Source organism: Dermacentor albipictus, chromosome 2 (assembly GCF_038994185.2).
Source record: "Dermacentor albipictus isolate Rhodes 1998 colony chromosome 2, USDA_Dalb.pri_finalv2, whole genome shotgun sequence".
NCBI classification, from domain to species: Eukaryota; Metazoa; Arthropoda; class Arachnida; order Ixodida; family Ixodidae; genus Dermacentor; species Dermacentor albipictus.
This window is the reverse complement of record NC_091822.1, coordinates 93,886,393-93,908,362: the sequence shown is the minus strand read 5'-3', so window position 1 is coordinate 93,908,362 and position 21,970 is coordinate 93,886,393. Positions and strand designations below refer to the sequence as shown.

At 46.8% G+C, this 21,970-nt stretch overlaps 1 long non-coding RNA gene across 2 annotated transcripts; it reads right to left on the bottom strand.

The window, feature by feature from the left end:
- Positions 1–4,200: 4,200 nt before the first annotated feature.
- On the bottom strand, positions 4,201–21,642 carry LOC135902746 (uncharacterized). 2 transcript variants are annotated; one of them, XR_010564582.1, is made up of 3 exons: positions 21,606–21,642; positions 18,279–19,626; positions 4,201–4,402 (listed from the first exon to the last, which is right to left on the bottom strand). It is a non-coding gene; the product is annotated as an uncharacterized lncRNA (long non-coding RNA). The 2 variants fall into 2 exon arrangements; XR_010564581.1 differs by lacking the exon at positions 21,606–21,642 and adding an exon at positions 19,943–19,957.
- Between the last annotated feature and the right edge of the window lie 328 nt (positions 21,643–21,970).

Sequence of the window (21,970 nt, the reverse complement as noted above, 5' to 3'; positions counted from 1 at the left end):
TATGTTAATCCGGAAAGGTTATCATTACTTTTTTGGTTAGTTGGTTACTCTGGCGCGACAGAACAGCTGTGTCAGTTAGTACGAGAGTGCGCCCGCGTCCCGACAACGTGTGACCAGATGGATAATAAATCTAAAAGTGAGCAAGAACGCTGGTGATTCTATTGACGCGCTTTGACTGAAGGGACACTCTGGGATTCATATGATTTACCACAACATGCCAAGTCACATGACAGCACTACTGCAAGAGATATTGTATCGCGTGGTTTATTTTGCACGCGTCCTTTTTTTTTCTTTTTTAACCACCTGCTCGCCGTTCTTTTGCCTACGAAAGGCAAAACTTTCCTTATCTTTAGTAGTGCGGAAAGAAAAACAATGTCTGCTGCTGATTTTATGGAGGTAATAGCGCACTCAGGCATCTTTAAACACCGAAAGAACCACACCCAGCTTGCATTCGTTTATTTATTTATTTGAGCATTATACTTAGCTCCAATCTTGGAATTCCTGTAGGTGGCAGAAAGCATCATAAAAAATTATGCAGATCTCACGTACTGTGGGAATCGATATAAGCAAAGCTTTCTGTGCTGCATGCTTTGATTGACGATAATTCGCGGTAATGTTGACGTCTAAAGCTTAATTTCTTCGACGTTTAATTTAACACAAGAGTGATGAGTTGATGTTAAACGTTACTTTGCGTGCACCACTGCTGTTTGTCTGTGTAGTACACAAAACACACAGGGAGAGGTGTTTGCTTGAGAAGTTGGTATGCGCCATATTTCATACCCTCTGAGAGGGTTGAGCATAGTCAGTGACTCACATGGCACATCACATTCTAGCAGAAGAATCAAACTTGGATTGGATTATGGGGCTGGTCATGCCAAAGCCACAATCGCATTAATAGTCACGCCGTAGTGGCGCACTCCGGATTAATTTTGACACCGTGATGTTCTTTAACGTTTCCCAAACTCTAAGCGCACGTGCGTGTTCTATTTCGTTCCCGTCGAAAGGCGGCTGCCGCCGTTGGGATCACATCCACGGCCTCTAACAATACCATAGCCGCAAAGCTACCATGGCGGGCACAGAAGTGCTGATTTGACGGTGGACCGCTTCCGTAGTGTCGCCTGGACCCTGCGGTGTGTTTTAATCAATGCGGCTCGGCTTCTGCACGCCCTGCGTTGTTTGTCCGTAGTTTGACATATTCGCATGGCGTTTATTTTTCAGAAATACCAGCAACGTGCTGTACCGTACCTTAAACCTTATCCAGGTTTCCTTGCCTTCTCACGTCACCTTCCCCCTCATTTGTATGGGAACTGCCTCTTCTGCTCCCTTTTATTTACAGTTCTGTCTACGACCCTTCTGGACTCGCACGTTAGTAGAAAGGAAAGTGCTGCAATTTCTGGAATGGTTCTGAAGGGAGTCCTGGATAATTACAGCTGACAAAGGCTAAGTGGCTAAGGCTAAGAAACGTGCACGTGAGGTCATTTCAAAATGCCAACGAAACATCACAAGGCGATGTGATTGTCCAATCATTACCGTTTTACAGATGTCTCTTGTTTTTCAGTCATCGCAGTGAATAGTTGGCTCACGTATTGGTCACCTGATTGGTCAATGTGGAATGTTTCGACGATTTTTGTTGTGTCTTCGTTTTCATTCGTAAACGGAATGTTAGTCCTTTTTTTCCTTTGAAATTCCACAGTTCACTTTCACGACCTGCATCAATGCCCGCAAGATGCATCATTGCATCTTTAAAAGCATTTATATTCTGAAAAATAAATGAGTATTCCCATCTAGGTCAACACTGCAGCTCATGTAAGTGGCCGCTAAACTGCTCCTTCCATTAAATTTTACCGCGTCTCAAACTGTCAACTGGAGGAGACAGGTGGCTGCGAAGTCAACGTGTTGCACAGGAATCATGCAGCTGCGGTGGTTTGCTCAACATAGGCGCATAATATGAATTGTAAGTGTCATGGCGGTGTATTTTCGCTTGTCATGGTTTCTGTCTATGTGTGCTTTCACCATTTGATTCCTATGGTTATTTAAGCTGGCTGTCTTCTAAAAACGATGTTTCCTTCACATTTGCCTTTGTTCGGTGTACCACTGTATATAAAGCATAACTGCTGAAAGGCAGTGTTTCAAAGCATCGATTTCAATAATGTAGGTGTGGAAGCACTCCGGAGCTGATATGCATGCGAAGAGTAATGTCTATGGACAAATTATAACCTTTGCAAAAAGATTCTTCAAACAAGTGCCCCAAAAGCGCTATACAACCGTTATATACGAGTCCAGTAAGCTTATATGCAATGTTTCCCAGCGTCTTGAGAGAGAGAAACAAAACGCATTTATTGAGCAGTTTCGTATATGGGATGGATTCGTGTTTCAGGTGCGGTTATGTGCCATTTTGGCTCGATCGGTCGTCTCGACCAGTGAAGAACGTTATATGGCACCACCTTAACATTCACTGGAAAGACACCTGACGTTAGTGGTATTGTGTACATAAAGTTTGCTTATGACTTGATATAATCTACGTGTTTTCTAAATAATTGTCCTCTCTTTATTTTCATGTGCTGTATAAGGCGTGCATGCTGTTCTCGGTAAACTGAAGGGGTGACATGGTTTTTGTACGTTGCAAGAGCAGGGGGCAAGGTATATGTGGGTTATGCGTAAGCAAGACAGCTCGAAGTGTGTGGGTTAATTACATAATTTGCAGTGAAGTACCTACTGCAAACGATCCAAAGCGTGAAAAAGGGTTGCGAATGGCGCAAAAAGCCAGCTTTCATGGAAGTACAATAACCCCTACCGAGATCAAATTTGTTGAAAATGGCAATGTAAACATTATCGTAATGTCCATGCAAAGATAAATGTGGGTTGGTGTAGTGAAGCCTCTGCTTATTTAAATTATGGGGTTTTACGGGCCAAAACCACTTTCTGATTATGAGGCACGCCGTAGTGGAAGAGTCCGGAAATTTGGACCACCTGGGGTTCAACGTGCACCTAAATCTAAGTACATGGGTGTTTTCACATTTGGCCCCCATCGAAATGCGGCAGCCGTCACCGGCATTCGATCCCGCGTCCTCCGTGCTCAGCAGCCTAACACCATAGCCACTTAGCAACCACGGCGGGTGAAGCCTCTGCTAAAGATTTCCTAAGCAAATGTTGGAAAGCGTTATATGCGGGCGACGTTCTCGTCGACTAAATCAGTGGTTGACTCCTATGCGGTAGACATCGTAAGGTGTGCAGTTTACTACAGCAAGCTGGTGTTTGAAACGAACAGCCTCGCTGAAGCTTAGACTGGGATTCTGCAATGTCACACATGTCTGTTGCTCTTTTAAACTTGTTTATTTGAACTCCGCTTTACCCTCACAGAGAGCTCCACCATAAGGTGCAAATACAATCAGATTTGGCCATATGGTAGTTGCGATTGCAGCTTTATGCGCAAATTTGTGAGCCATCTTAGTCTTTAATCTCGTTCCAACCTTTGTATTAATATGGTCTTAGCTCCGCATGAACCTCTCCTATGGCGTCCCAAGGCCAGGGCCCGAATAGGCTTTCGTCCTCAGGTTCTCTTCGTCATTAGCTGGCTGCATTTGTAAGCAGTGTGTCCGGCACCATCATTGGCCGCCGTGAGCTGCGCAGTGAAACCGCAGTCATGCTCATCGTTAAAATTAGTATAATATTTGTATAAATACAACACAAGAAAAAAATATGCCGTGGTGAATAGATTTCCTGTGACAGAGACCACTTATATAGCGAATGTCGCATCACATTTGACAGGCATACTTGGCTCCGTCCCTAGTGGGCATCTTACGACAAGCTTCCCAAGTGGGTAGCGTTGTAACAAGTTTGGACCCAATTCACAGTAGCTTCCGCTTGGATAGTTGTGTTTAATTGCCCGAATACTGAGTTTTCTTTTTACTACTCAGTATACTGTGTGTGCTTTGTAAAATTGCAATATGACATTGTAGCATTATTTCCATGCTATAAAAAACGTCTGCAGTGGCTCCAAAGTATGATTTCGGAAGCAGAGGTCTTCGAATACTGCAAGGAAGAATCTTTTTTTTTCTCTGCCATTTGTAATGACAGACATCCCTCAGCGAGGACCGACTAAGTTATGTTACGAATGAGTACTGTAATTAAAGTTGCAAAATTTTAATCGGGAAATATGTATTCAATAAAGAATGGAGAATAAGAATAATGTCAGAAGCGTTTCCGAATGCAGTCGATTTATTATGTATAGGGCAGGCTATATGCACATGGTATATACAATAGTTTGAATAATATCGATGTGGTTGATGGCATTAAAAAAGACAAGTCTTAATAATGACTGTTTCCGCGTTTGCAAAATCTTCTCAGCTTCCGGGCCAGGACAAGCAGGCCTGGAAAGTTCTTGAACGTGCCGCTTCGGTACCTGCAAAAAAAAAAAAGTCAGATGCGTCACAATGTTGCACTGAACTGGCAATGTGAATCTTATTCGGGGCAGTTAATGTCGCACTATTTTCTCAAAGCGTTTTTTTCTTCTAAATAACTTCAGTGCGGAAGCCTCTTAGGCTTACGCTTTATTGTGGCCGCCCCGGCAACATACGACACGGCCGGGCACAGTTTACAGGACTTGATCCTCAGATACAGACAAAAAGATAATAAAAGTGAAAGCGAACAGCTTTATTTGGCTTCCTCGCCCACTTTCGTGGTTTTCCGCGACTTCTACCGCCGTTGCAGATGCGCCGATACGACGAGCACGTGTTATCGCGCAACGAATGTGTTGCGGGACGCGTCCGTAGTCGAACGCCAACTATTTCGGTGCCTCGAGACACAAGGGCTCTAGCACATCAGCTTTGGGGCCTCTGAAGGCTTAGAAAATCTCTGGTGGAGCGCTCGGGAAAGATCACCCTCCTCCCACCAACCCTGTAGGAGAGGAGGATGGCAATCGCCTTCCACACCAGCACTCACGCCGCTGAAGGCAGCACCCGTATGTCGACTCGGCCTAGTATTTATACAAACCTGTACCATCGCCATACGTGAGATGGTTAACGACTCTGATCTCTACGGAATTACACCACGAAACACAAAACGCGACCTAAATATCCTTACGGCAACAAACGTACGCCTTCAAGCGCGTCATTACATTATTAAAGCGCAAGTCCATTTGCTTACATTGACCATTATACGGTCGGTGGTTCCTGGAGGAATTTTTTTTTCAGCCGTTACGTTCGCTTTTTGAAGTCGCTACAGCGAGTACATGAGCTACACACTTCTAGTCACGTGGATTCGATTTTTTTAGTTAGGCGTTCAATTTACAGCTACATATGACATTACTCTCAGGCGGATATATAGGGTATTTCACCGAACACTTTCAAAAATCTTTAAGAGTTGCCTGTGGCAGCTGTCACAATTCTATTTGATGAGCTGGTCTACTCGAAGCGGCGGACAATACTTGCACAAGAAATGTATATGCAAAAGTGAGTAATTAATAAAACTGCACCAATTAATTTTTAATTAATTACGTTATGGTCCATATTGAAATTTAAAAATTCTAGCCGTGGAGTTCGCAAAGCGGACCCACTTGGAACGAATTTTGAACATGACATCAGTTTCGGGATATAAATTCCCGAACGTTGTGGAGAAATGCATTGGCGTTCCAGTTAATTTGTTAACAAAACGTCGTTTCATGCACTGAAGCACACAAGTAACTGATATCTGTTGGCAAAATTTTTTACGAGGCCTCTATTTTGGCGTTTTTATTATTATTCACTTAATTTGCTCTTTTCGCTTTGTTCTTGCATGAGCCACAAGAAGGGGGAGGTTTCAATTATTAGCATGTAGCTTGACTCACGTAACGCGCAATCAATTATATATAGAAAATAATAAACATTATATATATATATATATATATATATATATATATATATATATATATATATATATATATATATATATATATATATATATATATATATATATATATATATATACCTTCCTACAGCAGTTCTGATCGACAACAGTTGCATATTGAACTGTTTAATGTATGCCTACATATACAGTGCAGCGTACATTGTAATCCGAGAGCTGCAGTAAGTTTTTTTTTCTACATTATTCTGCCGGGGCGCTGCCTTAAGAGCAATGTGCCTGTCTATACGGTCATATGCGCACTTTACTGAATTTTACTACTTGATTGTTTGCGGTAAATACTGAACAGAAAATGTTGCTATTTGCAGGCATTTTGCAGCAATTACCAACGAAAGCTTCAACATTCCTTCTCTACATAACTAAAAACCATCGAGCACTTAAAAAGACTGTTTTCAAAATACAATACCAACACGCATCACGTATACATAAATCTGAATCCCCGTCATTACGTGTTTTTATTTCACAATTGTTGTTGAGCGCTGCTTGCACCTTTGCTTTCGTTCCTGTCATAAACGTATGTAACTAGTAATGGCGCACCGGACTCTGCACTCTGCATATTAGTGAACAGTGAAGCTATGGCCCAGCGATATGCATTTTTGAGACCGCGCTGTAAAAGCTGGTGTTAGGTACTTCTCAAAGACAGACCTTATTCAAACAGCCATCGAACGCCACGTCGCGGCAAGATGCGTTATAAGAATACGAAAAAAATGAAAACAATCTCCTTAATAATGACATAACTGAACAGCATATCAGCGCTTCGATCACGCATTGAAATCTTGAACTGGCACAGAAGGTCACGTATAAAGGACTACCACGACGATTCACCGGGATCCCTGGATGGGATATTTTGCATTGTACTAAAAGAAACTGCCATAACCATCAGTTATCGGTCCCTTTATTATTGTCATTTAGTAATGACGGTGAATAATGCAGCTGTAATACTCTGAATGATAAAACTGACATTTTATTGGGCGAAGTTGTGCCCACAAAAGCAAGTTACACTCAAAGCACAGCAATAGCGGCGAACACGGTCGGCGATCGTCAAAATCTGATATGGCCATGATATGCCGGTCAAGCGCGTCGGCTTTCATGCAGGACCCTTCGAAGGTTCCACAGTAATCGCTGGTGCCCGCGCGTCCTCCAGAAATTTGTATAGAATTCCCCTCGCGCACGCAATAACATTACACAAGCTTCGGTGACAATAGAGAGCAGAAAGAACCATCGATAACATTCGCGAAACTTCCGATACACGCGGGCGCGTCCCACGCTGAGCGATAGCATTTGTTAGACGGTCAAAAGCGGTCATCCCAAAAAGATAAACACGTACACGTGTGAATGTGCCCCCTCTCAAAAAGCTACACGTCATAACAGGAGAGCGAAAAAACAAAGGCCACTTATAAACAGTAACAAAACAACAAAGAGACAAAGTCCAGAGTAATACAGTCCGTAAAAAGAACATCCAAAGTTGAGCTACACAAAGACCCAAAGTTTGTTAGCGCTGCAGAACGGTTTAAATCGCACAACATGGACTATGTCAGATCGTGAGCGTTCCCGCTGTGGTAGCGAAATGCCGTCTGGCACGACCTCATAGTCGAGTGTGCCAATGCATTGGATGACCTTGTAAGGTCCGAAATAGTGGCGTAAAAGCTTCTCGCAAAGTCCTCGTCAGGGTACTGGGGTCCAAACCCAAACACGGTCGAGGGCTGGTACTCGACTTATCGTCGTCGAAGGCTGTATTGTCAGCTGTCTGTCCTCTGGTGATACTTGATCCGCAGGCGGTCGAGCTGTCGGGCTTCTTTGGCGTGCTGGAGATAGGTGGCGACGTCTAGATTCTGTTCATCGGTGACACGCGGTAGCATGACGTCAAGAGTCGCCGTCGGGTTCCTGCCGTAAACCAGCTTGAACGGCGTGATCTGTGTCGTTTCTTGCACCTACGTGTTGTAAGCGAACGTCAGGTACGGAAGAATGGCATCCCACGTCTTGTGCTCGACGTCCACCTACATTGCTAGCATGTCGGCGAGAGTCTTATTCAGGCTCTCGTAACGCTATTCATCCATGGGTAGTAGGCAGCTGTCCTCCTGTGGCTTGTCTGGCTGTATTGCAGAATGACTTTGGAGAGCTCCACCGTAAAGGCCGTTCCTCTGCCGGTGTTGAGGACCTCTGGGGTGCCATGTCGCAGCAGGATGTTCTCGACGAAGAATTTGGCCACTTCGACTGCGCTACCTTTCGGCAGAGTTTTCGTTTCAGCGAAGCGGGTGAAGTAGTCCGTCGTCAAGATGATGCACTTATTTTCGGATGTCGTCATCGAAAGGGTCTCAACCAGTCCATGCCGATAAGCTGAATTAGTTGGCAAGGAGGCTTCATCGGCTGTAGTAATTCTTGTCGGTAGTGTCTTGGGTCACTGACAGTCTCATCATGTCTTGACGTAATGGGTGACGTTGGCGGGAAGGCGCGGCCAATAATACTTTTCCTGTATCCACGACAGCATCAGAGAATCCGAGGTGTCCAGCGGTCGGATTGTCAAATAGGGCGTGCAGTACTTCTGGACGTAGCGCTGAGGGAACAAGGAGGTAGTTGGCGCGCACTGGTCAGAAGTTCTTCTTTACGAGTAGATTATTTTGAAGCAAGAACGAAGGCAATCCTGGCTGAACTGCCCTAAGGACAACGTCGGTGTTCCCTTCCAAACACTCGACGAGGCTTTTAGCTCCGGGTCTGCTCGTTGCTGTTCAGCCAAATCTTCCGTGCTTATTATTCCAATGAAGGCATCGTCGTCCTCGTCGTCTTGCGGCAATGGGTCAATGGGGGCTCATGATACGCAAAAGGCATCAGAGTATTTTCATCCGGGCTTCTAGATTACGGTGATGTTATCTTGCAGTCAGAGGCTCCACCGCGGCAGGCCTTTTGAAGGGTCCTTCAATTTGGCTATGCAACACAACTCGTGATGGTCGCTGACGTTTGATTCGTCTGCCATATAGGTAAGGCCGAAATATTGCTGTAGCCCAAACGATGGTGAGGCATTCCTTTTGAATCGTAGACTAATTGCCTTCCCCTTTTGACAGCAACCGGCTAGCGTAAGTTATCACCCGTTCAAGTCCATCTTTCCTCTGGACAAGGACGGGACCATGGCCTAGGCTACTGGCGCCATAGTTGATTTCGGTATCAGCGTCCTTGTCGAAGTGCTGAAGTACCGGTGGCGACTGCATGCGTCGTTTAAGTTCTTGAAATGAGTCGACTTGAGGCATTTCCCACTGCTAGATGTGTCAGCGGCCCAGCGATGCGTGAAAACTCCTTGACGACAAGGAATCTACACACTGCCTTCTTGTCGATGGGTTGCGGGAACTTTGCGATAGCAGCTGTCTTCTGCGGGTCGGGACGGACTCCAGATTTGATGGTGACGTGGCCGAGGAAAACAAGCTCATCGTAAGCGAAGCGGCACTTTTCCGGCTACAGAGTGAGCCCTGATGACTTAATGGCTTCTAGTACTGTCACAAACTGGCTAAGGTGGTCATTGAAATTGCCGGCGAAGACGACGACGTCATCCGCGTAAACAAGACAGGTCTGCCTCTTCATTTCTGTTAACACCATGTCCATCACGCGCTGGAATGTTGCAGGCGCCGAGCACAGTCCACATGGCATAACCTTGAACTTATAGATACCGTCTGGCGTGATGAAGGCGGTTTTTCGCGGTCTTTCTCATGGACTGCTATTTGCCAGTAGCCAAACTTGAGGTCCATCAACGAAAAGTACGTAGCCTTTCAGAACTGATCCAATGTGTCGTCTATCCATGCGAGGGGTATACGTCCTTCGTGATCTTTTCCAGTCGACGATAATCGATGCAGAAACGTAGGATTCCGTACTTTTTCTTCACCAAGACTACAGGAGATGCCCACGGGCTCTTCGATGGCTGGACGATATCATAGCGCAGTATTTCGTCGAATTGTCGCCTAATAGCTTCACGTTCTCACGTCGAAACTCGCTAAAGGCTCTGGCGGCGTCCTCAAGCGCACCCTTCAGTTATTATGCGATGCTTTGCAGCTGGTGTTTCTCGAATACCCGATGACGTCGAAAAGCAGCCTTTTCTTCGTCGGAGTAGACTTCTGAGCTGTTCCCGTTAACTCAGAAGGAGATTTGGATTTAGGTCGAAGTCTGATTCGAGAACTATAGTCGTCGGGTAGACGCGGCAGAATCTGCGAGCACAAACGCATTGCTGCTATCCATAAATTTCTCGATGTATGCGATCATCGCGCCTTTGTTGATGTGCTTGAACTCCTGGCTTAAGTTTGTCAGCATCACTTTCGCTTTCCTTCCGTACAGTCAAGCCCTCTCTCGCGACGCAAATTTCACGGTCGAACAGTAGACGTTGGTCGCCCTCGATGACGCCTACGTCTGCGGGTGTGTCACTGCCGACGGCAATGACAATGCTGGAGCGAGGCCGGATGCTGACTTGGTCCAAGTTACTCAAGGCACGCTGACTGGAAGGCATCTCCATCGGCATCGCTTGGTCTGATGACAACGTTATCGACTTCGACCTCAGCTGAATGATGGCACCGTGTTGGTTTAAGTCTCGCGATCACTGTTGGAGGACAACGAGAGTTTTAGGGTAGGTCCGGGCATTTACTATAATTCTTGAGCTGATGATTCCTGTCAGCGTTATGGGGTGTCCTCTAGCTGTCCGAATTTGAGGGCCGTCCCATGCACTCAAGGCTTTCTTCAGCTTGGCGGTGAACAATCCACTGATGACGGAGTAGTCGGCTCCTGTTTCCACAAAGGCGGTGACTGTGTGACCTTAGAGAAGCACGTAGAGATTGGTGGTCCTTTGTGTTGCGTTGCAGTTAGGTCTTGGCTTCGGATCACGGCTGCATCGCGTTGAAGTGTGGCTGGTATACGTCGCGTCGTCAGTACTTTGGTCGGTTCATTCTTTGCTTCCAGGCTTCGTCGGAATGGCGGCGTGTCGTTATGGCGTCGAGATAGTCTCTCCGGCGTCTTCGTCGGCGGCGGAGGATCTCCGTCAGTTCGAGGAACAGCAACCGAACCTCCATCAGTTGTTGCTTTTAGATTTCCAGATATGGGCTGATGGGCCTGCCCTGGGCTGGGCCAGTGTATGGACGAATCCGCGGCGACAGGTAGCGACCTGGTGACGGCGAACGGGACGGTCGTCAAGGCTCCACTGAGTAGCGGCGATGTAGTCGGCGATATCACGAGGGCGTTCACCTTTCTGAGGGTGCGGTGCGTTAAGCATGAACACTCGAAGTCCCATCTCCCGGTAAGGATATCGGCGGTAGATGTGGCCGGCTTCTCCGCAGTGATCGCAAGGCGTACGGTGGTTGGGGGCTCGCCAGTCTTTCTTGGAATGCCGGGCGGGGCGCTGGGTTGGCGTGATGGCGGTGGTGGACGACGGAACTGTGGTGTCACTATGACTTGGCGCAAGCGCGAAGGGGGAACGTGACAGCGGGCTACGGCAGCGTACGTCATCGCTTCCGGCTGAGGCTGCGGCGATTGAGGTACTCCGAGTGATTGTTGGAGCTCCTCGCGTACGATGTCGGCAAGCGAAACCACTAGAGGCTACGAGGACGGGAACAGGTTCTGAAGCTCCTGCCGCACGACCATTCTGATAGACTCGCGTTGGTGGCCAGTGATTGAAGTCCGGCGTAACTTGTTGAGTTCGTGCGGCGGTTTAATTGTTGGTTCCGCATTTCCAGTGTCTTCTCGATATTGGTGGCTTCGCGGAGGAGCTGGCTTCACGAAGCCCACCAAAGACCGTCGACGGTCTTTGGTGGGCTTCGTACCATTCCGGCGAAAAGTTCCTCTTTCGCACCATGCATGAGTAGGCGGACTTTTTTCTCCTCGGACATTTTCGGGCCGACGTGCCTGAATAGACGGACCATCGATCTGCTCCATGAAGATAGGGATGGTCTCATTGGGCAGCCGCGCTCGGGTTTGTAGTAGAGCTTGCGCTCGCTCTTTTCGCGGGACGCTTGTAAATTCCTGCTGGTAGCCGCTTCGAAACAGGTCCCATGTCGTTAAGGTGGCTTCTCAATTCTCGAACCATGTCCTGGTGACGTCTTCCAATTAGAAAAAGACGTAGTAGCTTGTTGTCACTGTTCCAGCTGTTAAAAGTAACGACCCTCTCATACGTCTCCAGCCACCTTTCCAAGTCCTCAAATGTTGAACCGCGGAACGTCGGTGGCTCCCTGGGCTGCTGCAGTACCATCGGTATTGGCGACACTGGGGCTGTCATTGTAGCTGCTGCCATGGCTGTGCACATCCTGGTTTTCTCAGGCAAAGGTCCGTGCGTCTGGCGTAGTCCTTGCAGCCTGCGGCTAGCTCGCTGGTCCTTGGCGACGTTGGTGTTGTCTTCGGGGCTCGAGCTGGCTGATGACTTTGCGGGGGCGTTCGGTATATGAACGCACTAGCACTTCCACCAGATGTCACATAGTAGTGACGGCGAATAATACAGCTGTAAAACTGGAAATGACGAAACTGACTTTTTATTGGGCGATTTTGTGCACACAAAGGCAAGTTGCACTGAAAGCACAGCAATAGTGGCGAGCACGGTCAGCGATCGTCGAGATCTGATATGCCGGTCAAGTACGTCTGCTTTTATACATCAGTCATTGAAGGTTCCACAGTAATCAATGGTGCCCGCTTGTCTTCCAAAACGTCCTACACAATTCACGTCGCACATGCAATAACATTACGCAAGCTTCAGTAACAGACAGCAGAAAAAGCCATCGATAACATTCGAGAAACTTCCCATACACGCGGGCGCGTCCCGCACTGAACGATAACATTTGTTAGACGGTGAAAAGCGGTCATCTGAATAAGATAAACAACTACACGTCTGAATGTGATGAGGTGCTGCGTTTTCCCGATAATGTGCGACAATGTATATGCCGTAAAGCATTATGCACTGTGGAACATCGTTAGTACAGCTGAGCCTTTTCTCTGGCTAGGTATAGGCATCGTGGTTGAAATATTTTGTTCTCTTTAGTATATCACAGCGTACACACACTTTACAGGAATCTGATATTCCGGTTATACTGACATGCCATGCAATGTTTTCCTCATCATGTGTTTTTTTTTTCAGTGAGTCTTCCAATTTGCGGGAGTACGAGGGTCATCACGGCACTGTGCTTCAGTTTCAGTTTATTGATGCGCTTGAAATGTTTTACAGAAAAAGTAACTCTAGGAGATCTCATAGTCAAAGACTGGGGAGGGACCTCCAACAATAAATGCATAGAAAAAGTACACCTAATACGGTTAACAACAGCAGCAGCAATCCTAGGAACAGAAAGTATTAACAAGCAAAGTCGAGTCATAGTATCAACAACAACGTATAAACACAAAAAGCAGATCCTATGAGTATTATTCTAAAATTACTAAAAATATATTTTATATATACCTCTCTCTCTCTCTCTCTCTCTCTCTCTCTATATATATATATATATATATATATATATATATATATATATATATATATATATATATATATATATATATATATATATCTTTTTATCAGATCTTGTCCTGAAATGACTGAACAATGACTGATTTATGAGCGGAATTAGCTGCACAGTGGCAGTGACAGCTGATGAAGCATCCCTCCTGGAAACAGTCGCGACGAGGCCGTCACGGGTCTCGTTCTCGCCCTGTATTCCTGGCGATAACGACGACTTGCCACAAGTGATGTTTTGGTTCCTTCGGACTGGCTAGCCCGACGTTCTCGCTGCCAGCGGCATGTATTTAGCGTTCGATCCTTACTCAATTCGGCGAAAGTGTGTACGCAGGGACAGCAACGCAATTGTCAAGTATAGGAGAAGCTCCTCAGCAGCTTTCATTTAAAAAAAACTGATATTGCGAAGAATGTGGTCCACAAACACACATATGCCAAGTGTTTAACTGATACGGTTACACGACGAAATCTGACGGCCTTATCATTGGGCTTGATAAATGATTTAGTTAGTAAACCTAGTCCTTGCTAGATCGATTGAGGATGCTTGGTATAAAAATGAAATCGTGGTCTGTAGTCGCGCCATTGAATACCATCGACTGCCCTTTACACTTTTAAGCAAAATTACACCTTTTTGCCACAATAATCGTCGTCTGCCTTGTCCGCATTTCCTTTCCTAAACGCGGCGAGCCCGGTACTTCCACGTCACGAACGGCATGCCCGTTATCAGCATGACAGAGCATTCTCTACAGGAAAGTAGCGAGTGCAGCGTTTTCAAGGAAGGAATGCAAACAAGACAGATGACGACTATTGTTTGGCAAATATACTCCCCAAAGGGTGTACACGCCCAGCAGAAAGTAATATTTCGCAGTATGAACTCCATAAGCGACATAAGGTAAGCGCCATTTCTCTGCAAAAGAATTGCTTGGAACTTGGTTAAGCTCCAACAACAAAAAAAAATGGCTCTGAAGGCTCTATGAAATTTTATCATCGACAGTTAATTGATAAATGCTTTGTGAGCAGCAGTAAATGTGTGTTTATTTGTGTTTGTGTGTGTTGAATTCCAATGGCGGAGTCGGAGCAAGTTTTTCTGCTCGTTTCGGAGCAAGTTTGTTCAAATGACAGAGTGAGGGTGGGAGTAAGGTGTTCCAATGAGAGAGTCGGAGGGGATTCAGAGCGGGAGTCACTCCGTGGAACAGAAAAAGATGCTGCGCCAAAATCGGCGGAGTTGACCAGAGCTCTGCGTGACCATTTACAACGTTTGTCTGCTGGGAGGCGCCACGGGTCACGACTCGCGAGGAAGCAAAAGCTGCTGCACGCTTGGCGAGATATCCATTCCGCACTTTAAAAAAATAAAAAAAACAAAAAAACCAGGTGAACGGCGCTGAAGAGACAACTGACCGGTGCGGCGGTTCTGGGAGCAAACAGCGGAAAGAAATGACAACACGCAAGGCATGCTGGGTAACTCGTGATAGAACTTCCGCGTCCGCCTTGCTCCGGCGGCGCAGGTTGTGTTCCACTCGCGGATCTGGAGGCGTTGCTCTACGCCAGAGTAGAGCGCTCGCTCGCGGAGTCCGTCGGCTGCTCCGACTACGCCATTGGAATTCGACATTAGGCTCCGTTCCTAGGGCCTGTCTTAGGTTGTTTTGTCTTTATAGTCTTTCACATTTAGAGCGAAGCTTTTTATGCCTAGGATCTGGTGGATCGCGTCCGCGCGTAGACCAACAATTTTTGATACATGGGCCGGTCCCGTAAATAGTGTAATACCGGGCCGACCCGCGGTGGAGGGGAAGCAGGCGTTAAGCATTCCCCATAAGTGAGCCGACACCGAAGATGATTCATTACCGGGCCGACCCGCGGTGATGAAGCACGCGTTAAACATACGTGAGCCCATCCCGATGATCGTGCAATGCCGAGCCGACCCGCGGCAGTGGTGTAGTTTTCAGGTATCACATATTCAACTTATTCCTTGAAACGCGTTGCACACGTTAAAACATGTGTTGTTCGGGTTTCCATAAAAGGGGCCTAAAGGCATTTTAATGAATTTGCGGGACAAACGACCAGGTAGACCCGCAGTATGCATGAGATAGCAGAGATGGACCTGTTGTTGTGTGCCACAGAGAAGTGATTACTTATTGAATGAAAAACGAGAGGGGGGTTCTGAAAAGGAGAGAGGTTCTGATCACACGCAAATTACCTGATGTTGAGTTCGGCACCTTAAGAGTGGCCCCCACGGTGCTCTACATTGATCCGGCTTGATCGCCCTCCGTTCGACGCTGAATTCCCCAAACGTTTCAAGGAAAATATTAGTGGTGCATATTAGGTTAGCCATGATTCCATTTTCGAACAAGCAACGGGCTCTCGTTGCTGATTAGCTGACACAAGCTGTACCTTTGTTACACTGCAGTTCTTGTGTAAACGCGCCATGGGGGCTTAGCGGCTATGATATTCCGTTGCTAAGCACGAGGTCGCAGGATCAAATCTCGGCCGTGGTGGCCGTATTTTCAACGGGGCGAAATACAAAAACGCCCGGGTACTGCGCATGGGGTGATGGTTAAAGCACCCCAGGTGGTGGAAATTAATCCGGAGTCCCTCACTATGTCATGCCTCATAACCCGATCGTGGTTTTGGCAAGTAAAACCGTATTTAAATATTTCGCATTTTATAATGAAGAGCGAATGGCAATCTGACAAATAGAAACACGAAGGTTAGAAACCTGTGCATTCACTTTTAATTGGCTCGCCCTAGATTGTTCCGACTTTCACTTCCGGATTATTTTCAAGTTGGTAGGCGGTTCAAATCCCACGCCTTATATAGTTGCTGTATTCATTACAATCTAAGCCACCCTCGATTCTACGCCAACCCCAAGAATTTGAGAGGTCGGAAAAGAAAACAACGTTCCTCAAACGCAAGCTGAAATAAAGAAAAATTACACTCGAAGGCAAAGAAGAAAAAGAAAAATGCAACACCGTCGAGATGCAGAACTTTCGCAATGCTCGCATTATCAGAAATCCCTGCCCGAATTTTTGCCTATGTCTCCTCCACAGTGCTCACTATCTGATTGAGCGAATCACATTTCTACAAGGCACGTCGACGTAGACAGAACTTGCACTGGGCAACGTCCTCGAATCTAAGGCCACCCCCGACTATAAATTCATCATCATCATCAGCCTGGTTACGCCCACTGCAGGGCAAAGGGCTCTCCCATACTTCTCCAAAAACCCCGGTCATGTACTAATTGTGGCCATGCCGTCCCTGCAAACTTCTTAATCTCATCCGCCCACCTAACTTTCTGCCGCCCCCTGCTACGCTTCCCTTCCCTTGGGATCCAATCCGTAACCCTTAATGACCATCGGTTATCTTCCCTCCTCATTACATGTCCTGCCCATGCCCATTTCTTTTTCTTGATTTCAACTGAGATGTCATTAACTCGCGTTTGTTCCCTCACCCAATCTGCTCTTTTCTTATCCCTTAACGTTACAGCTATCATTCTTCTTTTCATAGCTCGTTGTGTCGTCCTTAAATTGAGTAGTACCCTTTTCGTAAGCCTCCAGGTTTCTGCCCCGTAAGTGAGTACTGGTAAGACACAGCTATTATGTACTTTTCTCTTGAGGGATAATGGCAACCTGCTGTTCATAATTTGGGAATGCCTGCCAAACGCACCCCAGCCCATTCTTATTCTTCTGATTATTTCCGTGTCATGATCCAGACTCCAAATTATCGCGTTTTAAAGGAAACTAGCGGCCTACATTCGAGTACGTACGCTAATAATGGCCGTATATACGCCGCTGCGCATCGTCGCACGTTTATTTCTTTTAGCTCGGTCATTGCTTCCGTGTGCCAGGCCAATTCCCGTTCAACAATAGCCAATCTCTTTTTGTTCCTGTTTTCTTGTCGTTTGCACGCTTACGTGTTTGATTCTCTAGAACAAGACGTAAAAGCTTTTTTAGCGGTCTTCTCGCATGTCTGATTTTTCATAACCACTTGTCACAGTGCACAAAACTAGGCATAAAACTCGCGATTACGATTTATCTTAAGGAATAACCCAGCTAAAATTGTCTCCATGTTCAAAGTACTGCTAATACGCGTGCATTTAGAAGGCTTCTCAACATTTTCCGATATGTAACGCCTTCTATATGTACGTCACGTGAGAAGATCTTGTAGCCCTTTTGACTGCTCAAAGATTGATAACAGAAGATATGGCACTCGATGTCTTAGGTCCACAGCTAATTTGATTTCACTGTTGACTGTAGATAGCCCTTAGAAAAGCGTCCTGTCAAAATTTTCCATCTTAAGCGTAGAGGAAGCAGATAAGCGGCGGCAGTGCCTAAACATACTCGCCGGGCGCACAAATGTTCAATAAGACTAAACATTCCGTGGGGAACTTGGTATTTATTCAAACGATATACTCAAATATTCGCATCACGATTTGTCCCTGTCCAAAACGAATTCAGTGTTCCGTTTCATAGTGATCACACTCTTGTTTTGAGCTGCTGCTATAAGGGACACATCCAAGAATTCATCTTGCTTACCCTTAACGCCACTTCACCTCAAGGAAACTTAAGACAACCCGGTCACCTTTATTTTTGGCCACGGAGAGATGGTTTGTGCAAAAAAATAATAGAAGGTATGATGAAATTTAAATACCTGGTGTAGTAATGCATTAATTCTTCGTTGCATTGCGGTGCTCTTTAGAACAGCAATTTCTCAACAGAATGTAAGAGACGTTACTTCCCTGTTTACGTTATGTTTTTCGCACCTAAATAAGCATTTCGAGGTATCAAACAACGCTTATCGAGTATAACACGTTACGCTTGGTGGGATTAAGACCACGCCATATACTATCTGATCACGAGGAGCGCTAACAAACAGTTACGTTTACCATGGTCGTTACACGTCACATGCGCAAGGAACATTTGGCTTAGCTTACTCTTTTGCTCGGTCCGGCAGAGTGAACTTGAACTCCGCTGCCCTCTTCTGCGCGGCCAGTTGAGACCGCTTCCTTTTCGCACGGTGACGTGAACTCCTGCTGTCAGACTTCACAGCTTTTCCTTTGTCGCGTTTAGCTGTCGGCGTAGAGGAGCGAGTCTTCCTCGAGACCGTCTTCAGGAACAGGAACCGACGTAGGTCGGTGCCGCGGCTCCTGTATTGCATATCGTTGAACTTCCGCTTCGTCACTTTTGCCAATTTCGAGTAGCTAGGCGTCCCGGAAGAGCGCACCGAGAAGACTCGTCGTACTCTGGCGCCGAAGGCAAAAATACTGCGGATGACCACACTCACGCACGTCAGCGGCATGGCAGCTGTCACTGGGACTTCGCGGTCGTGACCCCCGCTTGACAGCTGCATCTTCTCATCTTCGCTTCTCGGCAGGGAGGAAGAAAGTCACAGTAGAAGCAACGCTGAATGGAATTCGGCTCCGCCGTAGGATTAAGTGGAGGGGTCACTGACATGGACAGGGCTAAGCTAGCCAGCGCTCTCCGCAGCCGCACAGAAAATGAGCCGGCCTCACCCCCTTTATCCGCCACCCTTTCCCTCGCCCCGCCTTCTCCCGGCTTTCAAACTAAAGCCTTCAATATGGGCGATGCGTCTTCTCAAGCTTCCTCACCCGCGTCGTTAGCACCAAACTATAGAGGGTGGCTCGTTTGCCTGCCGGTGCGTTTGTCCTGCGCGACCACTATCTACAGAGAAGGACAATACAGAAAAAAATTTAAGAGGATGCTGCCAGGGCGTCTACTTCCGTCAGATGCTATCGATCTGCGATACCAGTTGCAGCGACTGCGGTATATGTGTCCTACACAGTGGGGCGATAGACGCGTCTTTGTGCTTCGCGAAGAAGGACCCTGATAACGCCCCCTCCTTCATGTTTGGAAACAAGAGCGCCGTGACGTCTGCGGCGCCCGGCTGATCGCGACGAAATGCGGCTCTGCTTTTGGAAAATGGCAGTCCGATATAGCGTGTGAAAACGAAAAGAAGTCCCGTGCCTTTTTTCCTCTGTTCACACTTGCGGCAGCCGTGCGTGGCTCCCGTCTATGTCATCACACTAATCGGTTCGCTCACAACTTGTGCTCGTGGAAAATTTGGTAGGCGTTCTTATCCGCAGTTTCGAAAGCTAAGGAAGATACGAGTGGAGCGAGCCTGTGGCACAGCGGCGGTCGTTGACGGCATTCCGGTAGCGCCTCTGTCACATTGCAGGCAGGCGTGCCTGCATGCGGCAGCTTAGGGTCGCTGTTAGCGCCGCCGTGTGCCAGGGGGAAAATTGATTTTGCGTGAAAGGGACGCTGAAAAGAAAAAAAAAAGAGCATTAGGTGAGTTTGGCTGATGAGGCGTGTGTTATGTCCCAACCGTGCTTTACTAAATGCTGTGGTAAAAGGTAAAAATAAAATAAAAATCACGGAAACTTGCAATTCTTCTAGATCTTGCTCTGAAACCTCCAGCGCTTGTGTGTAAGTACGTTAAGCAGTTAAATTATATATATATATATATATATATATATATATATATATATATATATATATTACATAACGAGGGTCTTGAATCCGGCACCATTGATGCCTCCAGGTAGCGTGTGTGGGTTTACTGACCAGTTGCCCTCACCCAAGAAGATCCAGTTCTCGTGACGCCTGCGGCAGAGCGGGCGTTCGACGTCCGCCGCCAACGTCTGTGAGGCCAAGGCTAACACTCGAAGGTTTCTGCTAGGAAACATAAATACCCAAGAAAGTGTACTAGAGTCACTGGAAAAAATTTCAGAGTACCGCATTTGTTTTCCCCGCGCCGCCGACGCGTTCATTGGCCCAACCGCACCATGTGACCTCTGGGGTGCCATATACCTTCCAAGCGCCGGGCGGGCCGGCTGAGTTAGAGCGTAGGCAGCGCAGGTTCCCTACGTATTTTATTTTTGTGTGTGTGTGTGTGTTCCGACTGTCGCGCTCGCATTTGACTGCAAGGAAGTCACGCCTGGCTGCTGTGCCTTTGGATGCAGCAACCGAACTGAGGCTGGAGATACTTTTTTCTAGAGTCTGTCCGGGAAAAATGACCGAGAGCGTCGTTCTGCGTGGTTACACAGAATCGGCCGGGAGAACTTCAAGCCTACAAAAAACACCCGCGTGTGCGAGTTATACGTACACCTTGCTTGTGCTTTTCGGCACTGTTTTAGAAGATATTTAAGCAAAGTGCACGCGGTGTTAGCGATGCTACGAAAATAGGAGTTCATTGCAGGGATCGTTCGCGTCTTGCACGCTTGACGCGGGTACACGTGTACGCGTTTGTTGCTCAACACACGCCGTTATTCCGTGCTCGTGGAACGCGAAGGCACACTTGTTGCGCGAGAATTCCGCGTCCTCACGTGCACCAGGTACTCGCATGATTTCTCCATGCACATGAGCGCGCTCTCGCCTCGAGTCACTCGAACCATATGGCACTTGCTTTTCGCAGATCGTGACGATCGCAGTCAATAAAAACATGGTCAATACGAGGCCCATGATACCTCCTTTTTTTCCACTTATCCTTTCCTCATTTATACATACGCATTTCGAGCTTGAAACCAATGGCCAGGTGATATTCACAACACATGCTTCAAATTTTGAGCTTGTAAGCCGAGCACATGCCATGAACTGAAGTCAGCATACATATTGTGTTTTATGTTGAAATGCTACGGTGCATAACCAAATAATGTTGTGCTTGATGCATAACAGGAAATACAAAACAACAGAACACCCAGTAGCTTTGGCTTCACTCTGTCACTATGCATGTTACATAAGCCGCTCTAAAAGCACAAGAATTTTATACATCGCCTATGTCTCTTAGAAAAAAAAAGTGCTGCGTCACCAGCGGGTGTTCCTGCTTTTTTTACACAGGCAGCAAATCTTGGCAGTCTAAGAAAACAGTCATAAATAAGTTGAGAAGAGTAGCCGCTCATGAACGCACTAGACAGCTGCGTTCATAAATCGCAATGTAGCAAACTCTCGCTCATTATCAGTGTACAGAAGTACATATACGTTGCTGTAATTACGCAAATGGCTCATATTGGCCTTCCACAAGATTTAGTGCGCAAAATGGTCATCGAAATTGGTTTTTACGCCTGCTGTGCACAGATCGTCTTACGATCACGGCAAAAGACCGGTGCGCACACGGCAGTCGCAGTGTGTCGTGCGTATACGGCAGACAAGGTCGCCCTGCAGAATCGAGAACGCGCGGTATCCGTTTACAAACTAAATTAGATGTATCCGATTTAGCTTGTGAAATTATACAATGAACGTACGTGCCTGTGAGACTGTCAGGTGTTAGTTTCGTCCTGCTTGGAAACATTCAATAGAAGCCGACGGCGGTCCACGATGTTCGTGCCCAAAAGCACAAGCTTGCCTCATTCCGGCTCGAAGTGACGAAATGTTTCCTTCGTAGCTCGCTCCGCGGAAGGAAAAAAAAAAACGCGTGCATAAGCTCCCGATAGCAGCGCTAAGCTGCTGCCCACAATCGTAGCACAGTTCCAGCAGTAAACACAATCGGCGTGCAAACCAGCCACCGGCTGCATTACTTTGCACAACATAACATTTTATTTTCGTTCTTATTAACCATTATCTCCGGGCACAAAGTATTTATACTTCAGTAAACACTCAACCCAGATGT